The sequence below is a fragment of the Falco punctatus genome (assembly GCF_963210335.1).
Source record: "Falco punctatus genome assembly, chromosome: 2".
In the NCBI taxonomy this organism is placed as follows: Eukaryota; Metazoa; Chordata; class Aves; order Falconiformes; family Falconidae; genus Falco; species Falco punctatus.
Window position 1 is genome coordinate 33,060,664 of NC_137581.1, and position 15,257 is coordinate 33,075,920.

Sequence of the window (15,257 nt, forward strand, 5' to 3'; positions counted from 1 at the left end):
CCACAGTTTTTCCTGCCATGTGCATGTGCACTTCCTTCCTGGTATCTCTACCGGATAAGGATGAAGTAAGGAGGGTCAGGGGAGACCTTATCACTCTCTGCAACTACCTGAAAGGAGGTTGTAGTGAGGTGGGTGTTAGTTTCTTCTCCCATGTAGAGGTGATAGGACAAGAAGAAATGTCTTCAAGTTGTGCCAGGGGAGGTTTAGATTGGATATTAGGAAAATTTTCTTTTCTGAAGGGATCATCAAGCAGTGGAACAGGCTGCCCAGGGAAGTGGTGGAGTCACCATCCCTGGGGGTATTTAAAAGACATGTAGATGTGGTGCTTAGGGACATGGTATAGTGGTGGACTTGGCAGTGTTAGGTTAACGGCTGGACCTAATAATCTTAAAGGTCTTTTCTAACCTAAATGATTCTGTGATTCTACGTGGAGGGATCTGGGACTGTTCAGATGAAGAGAAGGTCATTGGGGGATCTTACTGCTGTCTATGACTACCTACTGGGAGGGGATAGGTGAGTCAGAGCCAGACTCTTTCCACTGAGTACATGGTGAAAGAAGAAGAAGCAACAGATGCAATTTGGAACATATGAAATTCTGATTTTACATATTTAAGGGAAAAAAATTCACCATGGGTGGGATCAAACACTAACATGAATTGCCCAGAGAGGTTGTGGAATCTCCATCCTCAAAGATACTCAAAACTTGACTGGACAAGACCCTGAGCAACCTGCGTGTTGGACCAGATGACCCCCAAGTGTCCTTTCTGGTTTAAATAATTCTATGACAGTCTTATTCTCAGAGGTAGACAGTAGATTATATGGGTAGGTTTGGAGGTCTAGGTGGGCAACTCTGGGAATCAGTCTCCAGAGAAATAGGATTTGGGGGGTGGGAAGGGTGGGTGGGGGAGGGGATATCGAATCACAGAATCATAGAACAGCCCAGGTTGGAAGAGACCTCAAAAGAACATCTGTCCAACCTTTTGTGGGAAAGGAAGCCTAGATGTGATTATCTAGCACCCTGTCCAATTGCATCTTGAAAACCTCCATTGATGGGGACTCTATCACATCCTTGGGGAGGTTGTTACAGTGGTTGATTGTTCTCACTGCAAAAAAAAAAAAAAAATATTCCTTATATCAAGATGAAACCTCTACTGGTGCAACTCGTACCTGTTGCCCTTTGTCTTTTCCATGTGGCTCCTCATGAAGAGAGAGCCTCCATCCTCATTGTAGCCACCCTTTAGATACTGGAATACTGCCCTGAGCCTCCTCTTCTCCAGGGTGAAGAGGGGCAATGGCTAAATAAAATTCCACTCCAGAGTTTCTTAAACAGTGCACTGGAGGAAAGGAGAGCAAGATGGTTTGCAGGAAGGTGAAGGACAACCCCCTGAACTCTAGCCAGTTCATCTTCGATTTTTCTTTTCTATTTTTGGAGGACTTGGAGAGGAACTGGGCACAGAATACAACTACTGACCTGTGGTTTGTCCAGGACACAGAGAACAGACAAATGATGTAGAGCGCTGGTTGACTCCTGTCCCCCTACATTGGGGCAGTAAGCAAGATCCTGAACAAGGAGCTCACAGCTAAGCAGGGCTGCCTAGTCCTTTGCTCCCTGCCCCTCTGCCTTCCTGCCTGCCTTCAGTCTTTAGCAACACCTAGGCAGCACAGCAAAGAGGCTGGGGAGTATCATTGCATTAGCCCTTATTAAAGGCTGTTAGCATTGTGTGCTGTGACATGTACCTGGTACGTAGCACTTTTTCCCTAGGTTGCATGTTATCATCTTGGATGGATGTGAGCCAGTTTCCAGATCCTGCCCTTCCTCATTCCCTCCTGCTTGTCCAAAATCCAGCTGTATTCAGCAAGTGCAAAAGCACTGACCTACAGAGCCCATGACAGCCAGCTGCAGTTCCCTAGCCTCTTTCTTTCCTGTTTCTCTTGCTCATTTTTCAATTGAAGCAGTTCCGCTCTTTCTGATGCTCAAAACGGGAACCGTGCTTCTCAGTGCAGAAGCTTTCTGCCCCTGCCATTAGTCATGCAAGGAGTTCATGAGCCAGCTGCACCAGCTTAGGAAAAGAATAACTTGTACCATAAACATGTGCAGTGAGAGCCAGATAGTCCATAATTCAGTTTTCAAGTCTATAACATGTTTTGCTCAAACAAATAACTAATTCTGTTCACCATTTCAAGTTTGTTACGAGCAGTGATCTCAGTAAGGCACTGTTCAGCAGCATATATCCTAAGAAGTCTTTATTTATGAGTACAAATCTTACTGTGGCATCCTCTGATCAGTAAAACAGATCTTTTGCTGTCAGGTCAGATGTTCTCCATGTCACAGCTGCCTGGGGAAGGGCAAACAAAAGCATTGGACTGCCCATATGAATATTCACTTCCCTTCCTTGTACAGCAAATTGTTCCCAAATTGCTGTTCACTGATACCTTTGCCCCATGACACCCTACCCACAACAGGTCCCTGGACCAAAGAGTCACAAAGAAGTCAGCCATACAGTCTGTATTGCTCTGTGTAGTAAACAAAAGGCTAGCTTCCATCCTCTGCACGCTGGAGGAGCTGGAGAGAAGCTACAAACTACCAGATTTTGTGCTTGGAAAGTCAGTAGGAGAAGAGGAAAAGGGACCTGCCATGTGCAGAGATTTCCAAAAATGGAAACAGGCTCTCTACCTGGTATTGCAGTATTCCAAGTGAAAAAGTTACGTACTTTCTGCAATGAAAAACTGATCAATAAACAGCACCTGTAGTTTCCTTGCCTTTTGGCTATCATACATGAAAAGTCCAGAGTCATCAGGACACCACTGTTTACTATTTCCCAGCATCTGGCAAAGCTGAGTATGAACAAGTTGTGACCTAGGAATTTCTGGAAATTAAGAGAGAAATGTTTTTTGTTTGATTGTTTTTTTTTTCTCCTCTGGAATTTTTTTCCAAAATAGTAAATAGGACAGTAAAGGGATATTCCCTTCACTATCATGATACTGGTGAATAAAGATATACTAGGACCAAGAGTCTGGAAACAAAGGGACATGCTATGATAGAGTGTAACTTCGCTGTGTGAATTAAAAGCAGATAGCAGAGAGCTACCTACAAGTGAGCAACTCTCATAGATAGCTCTTTGCTATCTACTTTTAATCTCCGTCAAGCCTAAGGGAACAGCAGTCCAAGGCATCAAGTGTCCCTGCATACTCCAAGCCAAGTGTTGGCTTGTTGGGGGGCCGGGAATCGCAGGGGTGGAAAAGACAGGCTGCCAAGCTGGTCACACTGATTGAAGCAATTTTGCAATGAGCCAAAAGTTAAACCTTGAGAACCTGTGTCAAACAACCACCCTTTTGTAGTTCATGTGTTTTTTTATGCATTTGTACTGTTAAAAAATAAGTCTTATTTGGAAATAGGTCTTAATTTTCAAAGCTTTTAAATTTCCCTTTTTACGTACTATTCTTGCACAGCATAGCTTGTCTGCTGCTTATCACACAGGCATCATCTGCTGCTTTTAAAATGTACTGTAAGCTGTAAGACTTGCATAACAAATGCTACATTAAGATAATCAATCTCTTAGACCAGTAGGTCATGGCACGGAAACTGCCTGTTCATGAAAGCACAAGTTCCTCAGCTTTAGAAACCCATGAAAGCACGCAAATCACTCAAAACAAACCCACAGAGAAATAACCTCCCCTTCCCCACTGCTGCCCTGTGGTGGGAAAGACCTTTTGCTATCCCTGATTTCCCCCCAGAGTGAAATCTCATCCACCATTCAATACAAAATTAATAAAGGTATATAGAGCATGTTGAGCAAACACTGACATATCCCCAACGGTGAATTTACTTCCCTCCCATTCTGTTTAAAAGTAATAAAGGAAAACAGAGCACACAAAACCGATGTGGGAGAGTGTAAAGGCCCACATATACAGCTCGCCAAGGCTTGGCACTGAAAGGGAGCTGCCACGCTGGAGTAAGCAGCTCTAAGCATTAGGCAAAGCACACATCGGAAATGCCGGTTCCCTTTCTTGGCCAGGTTCAGGAGGGCTCCCTGGCAGCGTGCCTGGTGGTTTTGTCACTCGAGAGTGGGCATCACCTGGATTATTTGTTGTGTTTGCAATGTTACTGTGCCATTCTCTTCCTCCTACAGGTGATGTGTAAGATAAAAGATACTGTTACAATGGGAGGCTTGCTTGGCGGCACCCTGCCTTCCGCTTGCCTTCTGCCCTTTGCTCTCCTGAAGGCAACACTCCACTGTCATCAGCGTGCAGTGATGGGACTGTAAAAGTGCTCTGTGAGCTGAATTGCCAGCTAAAGGCTTTGTCAGCTATGGTGAGAGTCCAGGGACTGCCAGAGCAAGGGAACACAGATACTATGAATGTCCGTGGCATTAGTCCCCTTCAACAAATTCCCCTGTTTTAGTATAGAAAATAGATAAGAGTCCCCAAATACCACCTGGGATAAATCTACCTGAACGGTTACCCATCCCTCAGGTACCTCTTTATGAACTGGGAGACCTGGCACAAAGATCAGTTACTGGGAAGATGGGCTCTAGCAGTTGTCCTATAGCAATTAAGAATAAACCTTTATACTCATAGTATCAATAACCTCCTCTTGACTGGCACATACTACATCTGTACCCTTCAGTGCCATGCAGACCTCCTCCACAAGTGTCAGGCATCGATCTGGCTGCAGAAACTTCCTACAAGCAATCAGGAGCAGTTGGAAACGGTCAGTTTTCAAAATGGTTATGACCACACGTTTCTGAAGAGATAAGAGTTGTCTTGTATTGCATTGCTGGCTTGAGGTTAAGGTTTCCTTTATCACTCTGATGTTCTGCAGACACCGCCGGTTACCCCCAGGTTTGCAGCGCTAGCTTCTCCCGCCAGTTAACGCGTATTTTATGAGCCTAGAGATGCTGCTGCGGAGAGTGGAGCTGTGCCAAGAAGAATTGTTCCTGCTTGTCTTCATCCTTGTGTTTTTTTTTTTTTTTTTTTTTTTTTTTGTTGTTGTTGTTTGTTTGTTTTTTCCCTATACTTGCAGCAGCCGAAGGAGGGGAATGCTGTAGCTGTGGCAAGAAAAAGCAGCCCAAACTGCTGTGTAGCGTGGTGGCTTGTGTGCAAATGTATAACTGCCTGGGAGCAATGTGTCAACCGTGTGTCTTAGGCTCCTCATATAACAACTCTTCACATTGCTTCTAAGAGATCCTAACCAGTCTGTGGCGGTCTGTTAGAGGTCTCCAAATGGTACTGGCTGCCCCTAAAGTGGCATCTATTTGGGGACTGGTTTGCAAAGACTCTGGATCTGGAGGTTTTCAAGTTTGATCCTCCAGGTGGGATCAAATCAGTTGCTAGGCATCCATCCCCTTGTGCCCTGTGGGACAGACCCACAGCGTCTTCCATCTTCCACCTCAGTGGGCCCTAGGTGTGTGGCCAAGCCACTAAGCCACAAATTTCAGAAGTGTATTTTGTTAGCAATGCCTTATAGCTAACCTAAAGTTGAACTGTTCATTTGGAGGAGGTGACTGTGTTTTAGGTAGGATGAAGCTGTTACAACAAAACATCTTCCTTCCACGAAAATCCCTTCCTGTAGGCGGGTCTTTAGTCATCTTTGTAACCTTTGTCATCCTCTCCTCCCTGGGGAGTCTTCTCTGTGACCTTTGCTATTCTACCAAGGCATCTCATAAATTATTATTCTTTTAAATGGCACTTAGGCTGTCGTGGTGGCTGCTAGCCTTGAAGATTTGCAGTCTACCCTGTAATTTTGAGAGGGGAAAAAAATATGGTTAAGTGACAGAAGAAATATTGTACTTCACGATAAAACTACTTTTGTGTTTCGTTTTCTGCTCAAGTCATTCATATCCCTGTCAATAACCTCATTCAGGTCAAGGGCTTGAGGCAGAGAATGGGCATAGTATTTTTGGTCAGACTGATGCATCTGAATATTACAAACATCGGTAAATTTGAAATTGGAATGAGCATAGTGTTAAATCCTCAGGCAAATAATATTAAGGCATAATAGATTACTGAAGTTTGCATTTCTTTTGGCAATTCCAGCCAAGGCTCTTTTGGCTTGTTTTTCCAGACTAACGAAGCCACTCACACAAAGGGAGGTGCTCTTTATGGCTGCAGATTGGATCCCAGATTCTATAAACTTCATAGGAAATTCTGCAGGCCAAGTAGTTGAAATAATAAAGAAAAAATTAATCAGACACACATTAAATGTGAAGCATGGAAGAAAACATCTGCAGCACTCAGTGGACGTCTGGGTAACATACTTGCAGTGCTGTTTTGCCAGCTTACATCTGGAGTGGTTCATCAGAAGAGAACAGATGCTAGTGTGAAATAGGTCATCATAGCAGCAGGGCATCAGAACAGAGACATTTCTTTTTTTTTCTTGCAGTAACAGCTATTTCTTTTTATTCACACCAATTATGAAAATGTTAACCAAGTCTGAAATGTGAATGCATGTATTGTGACAAGCCAGTACTCTTAAAGGGCATCAAGGTAAAAACTAACCTAATGAGGAGGCATCAGAGAAGCAGTCCTTTTGCAGTACACGCGGAGTATCCTTTAACAGATGTAGTGACTATTTTTTGTTAAAATTATGACTTTTCTCCCCTTTATTTTTGTATTTTAATAGAGCTGTTACTGAATGCCTTCTTGGTGGCAAATACCCAGAAGTGGAGATGCTAATTCATGGGAGTTTCATCAGTCATTTCAAAGGAGAGGTCACATAGATAAGAAAAATGAACAGTACGCAGTATGTGAAGCAGTGACATTCAATGAGTCCTTGTCACTAGCAGCCATTAGCATGCAAGCCTGCTGTTATGTTTCAGTGCTTTATGTGCTTTTCTTGACCAGGCAGGGAGCCTTCGGAGCACTGTAGCAGTTAATACCGTGCAAGTTATTGTTTCTTTCTTGAACGCCTTATATTTTTAGTACCATTTAGATGCTTCTCTGTCCCTTCGTGCATCTAAAATTTTAAAGAGAATCAAAGAATGCATAATTTATATCTGTCCCAGAGGTAATGGAGTGACTCAATGATATCTGTGAAGGGGATGATTTTAAATTTCATGTCTTATGCAAGAGGTGATTTTTGTATGAAAACTGCAAAAATTGGCCTCGGGGATACCCAGATAATTATCCTTACAACAACGGGTGTAGATTCCAGGGGGATTAGAGCAGAAAGCTTTAGTGTCTTGTGTATCATCATCCCTTGTGTATCATGGTTGTCATAATCAAAAACATAGCAACTAAGAGATCTCGGGGAATATAACTTGTATTTTGACTTGGAATAGCACATGCAGGAGGTGTGAGAAGACAGGTTTGCTTTGACTCTGTTGAAGAATTCATGCAAGACATGATACATTTGTTTACTGCTGAAATTCTTTCCTTCGGTTAAGGAAAAAACAATTGTTTACTGATGTGGGGCAGAACCCATCAGTACATGCTTTGTCACACAGCACATTTTCACTAGACTACTTCTGGTTTCATTTACCAAAAGTCTAGAAGTGCCATGGCTAGAAATAAATGCCTCTTTATTTGATAGGCTGTATGTTTGAAAATGCACTTTAAGGTCTGTATTACAGACAGTTCAAAGGGAATATAAATTGGTGCAGTATTTTCTCTCTTTTTTTCTTTTTTTTGCCATTTCAGTCCCACATATTCATTGCATTTTTATCAGGGCTGTTTTCAATAACATGTCTTTAAAAACAGATTACCATTTTGTATTTTATGTAACTTGGACTTTGTTATATTGAAATAATTGTTATGATCTTCCTGCTTCCGTAGTTAAAATGTTTAACATCCTCTGAACCAATTCTACACTGACTTTCTGCATTGTGTATCCAAGGAGACAACTGATCTTATTTGCTTTTCCTTTAGAAACTCTCTAGTTTTAACTATTCTTTCCACTTGCAGGATTGGCCATGAGAATTTGTAACGTTCCTTTGGAAATCCCATGATGGGGCTGCTGAGAAGTTACCTACCTTCGTACAGGTCTGTAAACTCTTCCTGCATTCTGACTATTTCAGCATGTAGACTTCTGTGCTGACTTGTGGTTTTTTTTTTTTTTTTTTTTGTCTTGAACACATGCAAACCAAATTAAAATCTAATTTTATTTTACAGCAAGTGTTGTGGAAAATTATTTTTGTTTCTTGCAAAGTGTTTAGGACATAACTGTATTCTGTTACTGTTGTAAAAATGCAGAGTAACCCATTCATCTTTCCTTTGAAGTGAGTTATTGCAGTTTATACAGTTGAACTGCAGAAAGAAATTGGGCCTGTAAGTCATTTTCACCTCACCACTATGTCTTTCAGTATGTGTTGAAACTGTATTTTCCTAAAAGGCCCTGCAATCGATTGCTTCCACCCAGGTTGCTAATATGTGAGTGGCTGTCCCACAGCTGTAACTGTGGATGTTTCGAGAAGCACACTTAGCAAAGGGTCAGCAGAATTACTGGGGCTTTCAGGTCAGGAGGAGCTCAGGTTCATGGAAAGTTTAAGAAAATTAAAAAAAAAAAAAAGTTGATATTTAAGAGACTATAAAGAGCAGAATAATAACGGCTTGACTCCTGTAGTGTCAGCATGGCCAGGAGCAGTGAGGAACCTGTAGCTAATGTCTTGTCCTTGTCAGCTAGAACGATAGTGTTATAAGCACTGTGGCCTATGATCACAATGATTTAGACAGTAGAAAACACTCCCCTGCATTTCAATATGTTTTTCTATGCAGCTATATAACAGAGAAAAATTTGATTTCTTACTGCTTTCAAAAGTAGTACTGAACAGCATTTTTATAGAAATCTGCTCAGAAAAACCAGTGGGAATCAACTTTTCCATCTAGGTCATCATATCTTGCTACTGGATCACACTTAGGGTCTGTGGGAGTTGTATCAAGCCCTGAATAACAATTGTCAAAAATGTTCATGTTTGGAATATGCTCTGTTTATTTCATTTGCTTGGTTTACCTGAAAGCACTTTGGGTATTACTGCTTTCCTTGTTATTTCTGTAGTCACTTACTATTCCATTAGTCTATAGGAATTCTGCAGGGAAAGTGGTTTGTAAACCTTAAACAAAAACAAAACCAGGTGGATTTGGGGGATGAGAGGTATCTGATACAACTTCTAATTTGTTCTTGGAAATTATTATGGTTTGGTAATGCCTTTTAAAGCCAACCCAGCTCCAAAATGCTTTAGAAGCTCTTTGAAACTAGATGTAAACCTCACACAAGGCTACAGCTTCTGTAATGAGCAAAAGCCCTAGATCAGACTGGTTGAGATACTGCAGATACAGATCTGATCTTGATGCCTCGGGCCTATGTTCAGTGAAAGCTCTGCGTTCAATAATAAGTAGCTTTTCAGAATAATTGCACAACTGTTGAATGATCTGTGTCATGCTAAAGCTTTGACTGCACTGCTTCTTTCTTTAATGATGATATCCCTTAGGGTAAAATTTGTGGGTTTTCTTGGGGGGTGGGGAGGGGGAGAAAGAAGTGCAAACTGTGAAAGACATTTAGGATAATGGGAAAAACCAGAAAACTTGTTGCACATGTTGCAACATTTGGGTTGTAAATCCTTTACTAGCAGCAGAAGCTTTATAAAATCTTTCATTCCAGACCTGCCTGTAAGCGTTTGAATCATGGCTCACCAAAGACTTCCAAGAGCTACTGCTAAATTTGCTGAAGCAAAGTGTGGTTGAGCTGGTGTTCTAATGAATTTGATACAACTGCAGTCAACAGCTGCTATACAAAGAAGGCTTAGGCAAGTCATTTGCCTATAACATTTTAAAAGTTTCCTTGTTTACAGGTCTGATTCCTGAAGAATAATGGCTTTGTGATATTCATAAAAATTAGTATTGTGCCATTTAAAATGAGGATAAATATAATATTAATTTATATATGTACATATTAGATATATGTATACCAAGCGGCATAAAGTAGTTTGGGTATGGCTGTGCTGCACCTTCATTATAATGCAGAAGCAAGGGAAAACCAATTAAATTAAAAGCCAAGACATTTCTACTGAAAAGGAAATAGAAGATGTAATTTCACCTTGGAAAGTATTGCCCCAAGGTATTATCAAAAGGTATTGCATTGAACCTTTGCAAGAAATAGATATTTACATCAATAAGGATGCCATCACAGATATATTTTTTATATTACACAGTAATAAAGCAATTACACAGCGTTGCCTGACTGAATGCTGAACTCACCAATCCTCAGCTTGGGGTTTGGGTGAAGCTTCTTCTGCAGCTGTGTAGGTATCTCTTATACCACTTCTCTGTACCAACTGGTATTGACATTGGAGGAAAACAGGATACTGATCTAGCCACATAATTAGTTTAATCCAGGTCAGCTTTTTCCATTTATCCCATGTCTTTCACTGCAAATTTCATGTATTTTTTTCTCCTCATAGTATCTCCTCCTCTTGCACAGTTCCTGTTTTCTTAATCTCTCCTTTATTTCCTGCCTACAATCCCTTGCCCATTCTCCAGAGAAGCTTCCTTTTCCCTGACATGCTTGTTGCTTGCTCTTGCTTTTTTTTTGAGTTTTATTCATTTATTACTGGAGTTTCTTTTTTTTTTTCTATTTGGGTCACTAAAGGCTGTATCTCTCCAAACACCTTTTGGGGTGTCCTCAAACCTTTACCCTTGGCACCCCTACAGTGAAACAAGTATCTTTGTTTTAGGGGGAAGCGAGAGAACGAAAGCCAATGAAAATAGTTCATGGCTGCTGCATGGGATGGGAAGCTCCCTTCCTATCTCCTGGGGCTGGGCTCCCCTGCTCTGTCCTGTTACAGCCTTCTGGGCACAGGTCAGCTGGGGTTGGCTTCTGCTGGGGGGGGGGGGGGGGTTGGTGGAAGGAGTGCTACTCCATTGTCTTGCTGCTTCTTCAGTAATGAAAACACAACTGGCAAAATACTGATCTGTCAAAAGTCATGGAGGGGGAGAGTGAGAAAGGAAGGGTAGAGCCTAAGGAGGGCACTTTTCCATGCAAGCATGTAAACATGGAAACCATACCTTTGATCTCCATATCAGTGCTGCACGTGGACTTGGAGAGCCTTGAAGCCACTGTATTAGATACATATACCTGCCTTAAAGCCATGCTGCCAGCAGCCAAAGCCTCCATGTCACCAGGCTTTGCTCACAGCTCAGCTGTCCTGCCAGAGGCTGCGAGGGTGATGAAGTGGCTGCCCTCACACCATGTGTGGAGGTTTGAAAAGAGGAGGCGAGGGGAGCTGATGTACAAACCAGAACGGTGGAGGAGCATGTTCTCTTTCTGCAGCTTATATGCAAACTACCTGCCAACAAAAAGGCAGAAAGGAAAGGGGATGTTACTAGCTGGGAATGTGCCATGTGTGCATTTGATGCATATACTTGAGTTATTGAACAGATGGAAACCAAGTAGCCTGGTAGCTGGAAAAAAATCTGTAAGCTAGATGCTCAAAGTAAATATGGCAGAATAAAATGGGAGGGTGAGGGAAGTAAATCTCACAAAGCTGCCACGGAGGGTCAGTTGCATTTCAGTAGAACAGAAATTAAAAGAAGACTGTGAGTTTGTAAAGACTATTGTGTCAAAATTGTGGGTTGTATGTGGCAGCTAGTATAAACACATGTATCTATTTTTTATTTTTGAATGATGGCTCAGAGGGTCTGTGACTATCTGGCTCTGTTTTTTTTTTTTTTTATTGCACACAGCAAGGCAAGAAGCAAGTGATTATTAGAAAAAATAAAATTACAGTTTGCTCACTTGAGTAAGAGCTGTAGCCAGAGCAGGTGTTCTGCAAGAGACTGAAATAAATATGGATGCAGGGAAAACAAACTAACCAACCCAGACAGCAGATTTGCCTTCCATTGGCTTTTATGTTGTGAGTTCTTTCCAAAAAACTTTTAGGAATGGTGGCAAGTGCTTCCTCTGCTGGAGGAACAGCCCAGAAACATTCTTAAATACTTCCCCATGGTTTAATCATAGCTGCTCCCCAGAAGAATGGGAAAATGGCTGAGAGACTCCTGCAAGCTATGCAAGGTGTCCATAGACTCAGATCAGGACTAAGGCTCTTTACTAGCCTCACTCTTGTGCCCATCATCTTCTGTTTCAAAGTGACAGTTAGATAATGATCTTTCCTGATCTTCACTTCTGGGGCATTACATAAACAGAAATGTGAGATCTTTAGTGTCAGCAGTCAGGAACACCTTAGGAACGCCAAAGATAATTTGGCTTATTTTCCTGCATTACCAACAAGAGCAAAGATGTTTAGAAAATCTGTGAGAGATGTTTATCTAATCTTCCAGTGAGGAAGATTTCAGTGCTGCCTGGTGGAGTCTTTTCCAGAGGTACACAACACTTAGGGATTATAGAATCATTGAGGTTGGAAAGAACCTTTAAGATCATCAAATCCAACTGTTCACCCAGGACTGCCAAGTCCATCACTAAACCATGTCCCTAAGCACTGCATCTATACATTTTTTAAACACCTCCAGGGATGGTGATTCTGCCACCTCCCTGGGCAGCCTGTTCCAATGTTTGACCACCCTTTCAGTTAAGAAGTTTTTCCTGATATCCAATTTAAAACTCCCCTGGCCCAACTTGAGGCTGTTTCCTATTGTCCTATTGTTTGTTATCTGGGGGAAGAGATGGACCCCCACCTGTCTACAGCCTCCTTTCAGGTAGCTGTCAAGAGCAATAAGACCCACCCTGAGCCTCCTTTTCTCCAGACTAAACAACCTCCATCCCCTCCGCCATTCCTCATAAGACTTGTGCTCCAGACCCCTCACCAGGTTATTTCTAAAATCCAAGTTATGCTTTATTTGCTCCACAGAAAGTCATTTGGTGTCTTCCAGTGAAGATAGAGGACAGTTTGACATAACTTTCATTATGGTAATCTGCCAAATATTAGAAGCAAAAATGATTTTACATTGTAGTCAATTTCATTCATTTACCCATTTTTCAGAATAAGCATTTGCAGATCCTATAGGTTGCATTCCAATAACTTTTTTTGCATCTTCTTCCCTTGTACCTGCATCCCTCCATGTACTGTTGACTGTTTGACTTAAGTGCCAGCATTAAGAAGCTGAATATAGTCAATATGACTTTCAGATGGATAAAAAAATATGTAAAATAAGCCCAGAATTTAGAAGCTCAATAATTAATTATGGAGATATACCTCAATTAAAATGACTGCAATCCATAGCGTATCTCAGTTTTGTCTGGGTGGAATCACTGATAGTGTCTTCTCTCTTCTAGCCTTTAAACTGTTGTCAGTATGATAGTAGGTAATGAATGGCGTTGTTGGAGAGACAATAAGTATGCAACTGATAGCTGTCAGCATATGGATAATGACACATCTTGCACCTTTTCATTGCACACATTCTGGCTGCACAGAGATATCTGAACAACAGATGAGGTGAAATGGTGGTTGTAGCACATTTCAGAAACAATAATTGTCCATTCAGGTCCCTTTAAAAGGAAGGCAGCAAAGAACTGCTAAGTTTTCTATCACTAAGACCCTCAGAAGAATCAATCATACATAATGAATAATAATAATACAAGAAGGGGGACAGCTGCTCAACTGAACATCATCAGTATTGGCACCTTCCAGGAGGAGTAATCAGTAATCCTCTTGACCAAAGCAGGTGTCACAACAAGATAAAAGTCATGAGCTACAGCTCCAGTGAGAGTCTGTTGCCATAGACAGAAAGATATGAATTGATTTCACTTCTGAAAGGCACTTAAAACATCTTCTCCAGTTGAGAGGAGAAATCTACTGTCACCGCTACTGTCCATGTATCCAGAAACCGCAGTGAAACTTGGAGAGCTTGTTACTTAAAAAAGCAAGGAGTGTTCAGATGGCCAAGCGCCAAGCAAAATGAACAGTTACCAAAAAATTATTTTCGTCACCACAGCCCAGCACAATGTTGTCAGGTTTATGTTCTTTCATTCCTGTTTTTAGCTAAAGTCTGCAGAAAGGCTACCAGTTCAAATAGTAAATATTAAAGGATTTCTTTTTAATTTTATTTTGTACATGTGAGAGAATCATAGAATCATTTAGGTTAGAAAAGACTATTGAGATCATCAAGCCCAACCGTTAACCTAACACTGCCAAGTCCACCACTATACCATGTCTTAAGCACCACGTCTACACGTCTTTTAAATACGTCCAGGGATGGTGACTCCACCACTTCCCTGGGCAGCCTGTTCCAATGCTTGACAATCATTTCAGTGAAGAAATTTTTCCTAATCTCCAATCTAAACCTCCTCTGGCCCAACTTGAGGCCGTTTCCTCTTGTCCTGTCACTTGTTACCTGGGAGAACAGACCGACCCCCACCTGCTGGCCACACCGTTCCTGATACAAGCCAGGATGCTGCTGGCCCTCCTGGCCACCTGGGCACACTGCTGGCTCATGTTCAGCTGCCCATCAACCAGCACCCCAGGTCCTTTCCCACCGGGCAGCTTCCCAGCCGCTCTGCCCCCAGCCTGTAGCGCGGCCTGGGGTTGCTGTGACCCAAGTGCAGGACCCAGCACTTTTCCTGTTTGAACCTCACACAACTGGCCATGGCCCATTGGTCCAGCCTGTCCAGATCCCTCTGTAGAGGTGCAGCCTCACCAGTGGTGAGTACAGGGGGACAGTCACTTCCTTACATCTGCTGGCCACACTATTTCTGAATGATAGTGAGTTTGATCCTGCAGTGAATGTATTTGCAATGCAATCACCATTGGAAGCTGCATGTGATGATTACACAGCTTCTTGTTGCCTGCCTTTAAAAACTCTCTGACGCAAGTTTATGTCAGAAACAACCTTTGTTCATCTTCAGAACCCAAAACCAAGCAAATTTCATTCAATGTCATAAATAATAGTAAGACAAAGCCATGATTTTAATAAACTTTCAGCCTTCTTTCTAGGCTGAAGTGTAGCACACATAACACTTTGGGATTGAGAGTCCTAAAATATACTGCTGCAGGATGACAGATTTCTAGGGTCAATTATTGTTTCACAAAGGGAAAATAGAGAGAAAGTTATTATGATGTGTCACAAGTGAAAAAACAAAAAGCACAACTTAAAGGAAACTATGTCGGACTCTTTTCCCAAGTAACAAGTGATAGGTCAAGAGGAAATGACCCCAAGTTGTGCCAGGGGAGGTTTAGATTGGGTATTAGGAAAAAAATTTTCCCTGAAAGGGTTGTCAAGCGTTGGAACAAGCTGATCAGGAGTCACCCTCCCTGGAGGTGTTAGACGTGGTGCTCAGAGACATGGTTTATTGTGTGGACTTGGCAGTGTTA

The 15,257-nt window shown here is 42.0% G+C and overlaps 1 protein-coding gene across 4 annotated transcripts in view; it reads left to right on the forward strand.

The window, feature by feature from the left end:
• Positions 1-15,257, forward strand: part of ENOX1 (ecto-NOX disulfide-thiol exchanger 1) — a 392,145-nt gene that overhangs the window by 128,523 nt on the left and 248,365 nt on the right. For all 4 annotated transcript variants that reach the window (XM_080376795.1, XM_080376801.1, XM_080376802.1 and 1 more), the window contains exon 3: positions 7,903-7,980. The gene's annotated coding sequence lies outside the window, so the exon portion shown is untranslated. The remainder of the gene's footprint in view (positions 1-7,902; positions 7,981-15,257) is intronic.